Source organism: Chrysochloris asiatica, unplaced genomic scaffold (genome assembly GCF_000296735.1).
Source record: "Chrysochloris asiatica unplaced genomic scaffold, ChrAsi1.0 scaffold00024, whole genome shotgun sequence".
NCBI classification, from domain to species: Eukaryota; Metazoa; Chordata; class Mammalia; order Afrosoricida; family Chrysochloridae; genus Chrysochloris; species Chrysochloris asiatica.
The window spans coordinates 20393215-20395161 of NW_006408542.1; the positions used below are offsets into that span (position 1 = coordinate 20393215).

Sequence of the window (1947 nt, forward strand, 5' to 3'; positions counted from 1 at the left end):
TTTAAATAATATATCTGGGTGGGCAAGAAAGAAGAAAGGACACAGGTTACAAGGTTGCTGCAGGAATCTATGACACAAATCAGAACTTAAATGTGGCAGAGAAAATGGAAACAGCCTAACACCACACTGGATAATGCTAACATGGTGTTACTTTTTTCGTTTTTTCTAGTAATTCATGTTCTCCTTCCCTATTTTCAAAGCAAAAGATAAAACATAGAAATTAGGATAAAACATAGAAATTGGGCATGGTGTCTTAGATCTGCTTGAAAATGATTCAGGAATTGGGGGAATTGGTGGAGATACAGAAGGAAAAAATGGCCAGAAGCTGGTAATTGTAAAACAGGACTTCAATATAGCTTTCTGTAACACTATATTTATTTATTTTTAAACTTTCATCATGTTATTGTTACTAGGTACCATCTAGTTGAAACACTGCCCAGTCCTGTGTCATCCTCACAATTGTTGCTGTGTTTGAGTCCAATGTTGCTACCAATGTGTCAATCTATCTGGTTGAGGATTTCACTTTACCAAGCATGATGTCCTTCTCTAGGGACTGGTCCCTCCTAACAATAGGTTCAGTGTACAAGAGACAAAGTCATCCTCACTTCTAAGCAACATTCTGGCTGTACTTCTTCCAGAAGTACCATGGGTTCTTCTGGCACGCCATGGTACTTTCAATATTGTCTGCCAACACTACTTAATTCAAATCCATCAATCTTTGGCTGTCTTTTTTATTCATTGTCCAGCTTTCACATGCATCTGAGATGATTGAAAATACCATGGCTCGTGTCAGGCATACTCTAACCCTCAAAGTGTGATATTTTTGCTCTTTAACACTTTTGTTGTTGTTGTTAGGTGTCATCGAGTCAGTAATGGCTCACAGCAACCTTATGCATAACAGAACGAAACTCAGCCTAAGTCCTGTGCCAATCTGACAATCGCTGCTACACTTGAGTCCACTGCTGCTGCCACTGTGCCAATCAATCTCGTTGGGGGTCTTCCTCTTTTTGGCTGACTCTCCCCTTTGTCAAGCTTGATGTCCTTCTCCAGGGACTGCCCCTTATGATAATAAGTCTAAAGTATGAGAGACAAAGTCTGGCCGTCCTGGCTTCTAAGAGCATTCTGGCTGTACTTCTTCCAACACAGATCTGTTTGTACGTCCATCACGTAGTTCACAATAAAACATTGAAAAATAATAATAATAACATGGTCTGGGTCAGGTACTCCTTAGTCCTTATTTTGGAATTTGGATTTGGATTGTGGATACAAGCAAAAAGACTTCATTTTGCTTAGATCCACAATTAATGCTTATGGAAGCAGCAGTCACTTTAAAGAGTCTTTTTGCAGCATATTTACAATGCAAGATGTCATTTGATTTCTGGACTTCTGTTTCCATGAGCAATGATTGTAGATCCAAGCAAAGTGAAGTCTTTGACAACTTCAATCTTTTCTTCATTTATCATTATTATTGGTCCACCTGTGGTGATTTTTGTTTTCTTTTGTTTTTGAGGTGCAATCCATACTGAAGACTGTAGTCTTTGACATTCATCAGAAAGTATTTCAAGTCCTCTTCTCTTGCAGGGAACAAGGTTGTGTCATCTACATATTGTAGGTTGTTAAGGAGTCTTCCTCCAATCCTGATGCCATATTCCTCCATACAGAATCCATCTTCTGAAATTATTTGCTCAGCATAGAGATTTAGGAAGTATGGTTTTAATCACAGAAAGTTAAAGATAATGTATATTTATCATTTTGACTCAGCAAATCAACTCTTAGGAACTCATTTAAAGAAAATATATAAGAATGTATGCAAATACCTAGCCACAAAAACATTCACAGTAGCATTGCTTCTAAAAGTGAGAAATCAGAAATAAACCAAATGACCAAAGGCATGTGTCTTATGAAAAGTCCAGTCAGTCAGCCAGTATTTGGTGAATTTTTAAGGAT

General features: G+C 37.8%; 1 protein-coding gene across 1 annotated transcript in view; it reads right to left on the reverse strand.

Annotated features, from left to right (window-relative positions):
- Window positions 1–1947, reverse strand: part of LOC102824415 (chromosome unknown open reading frame, human C2orf61) — a 108224-nt gene that overhangs the window by 12050 nt on the left and 94227 nt on the right.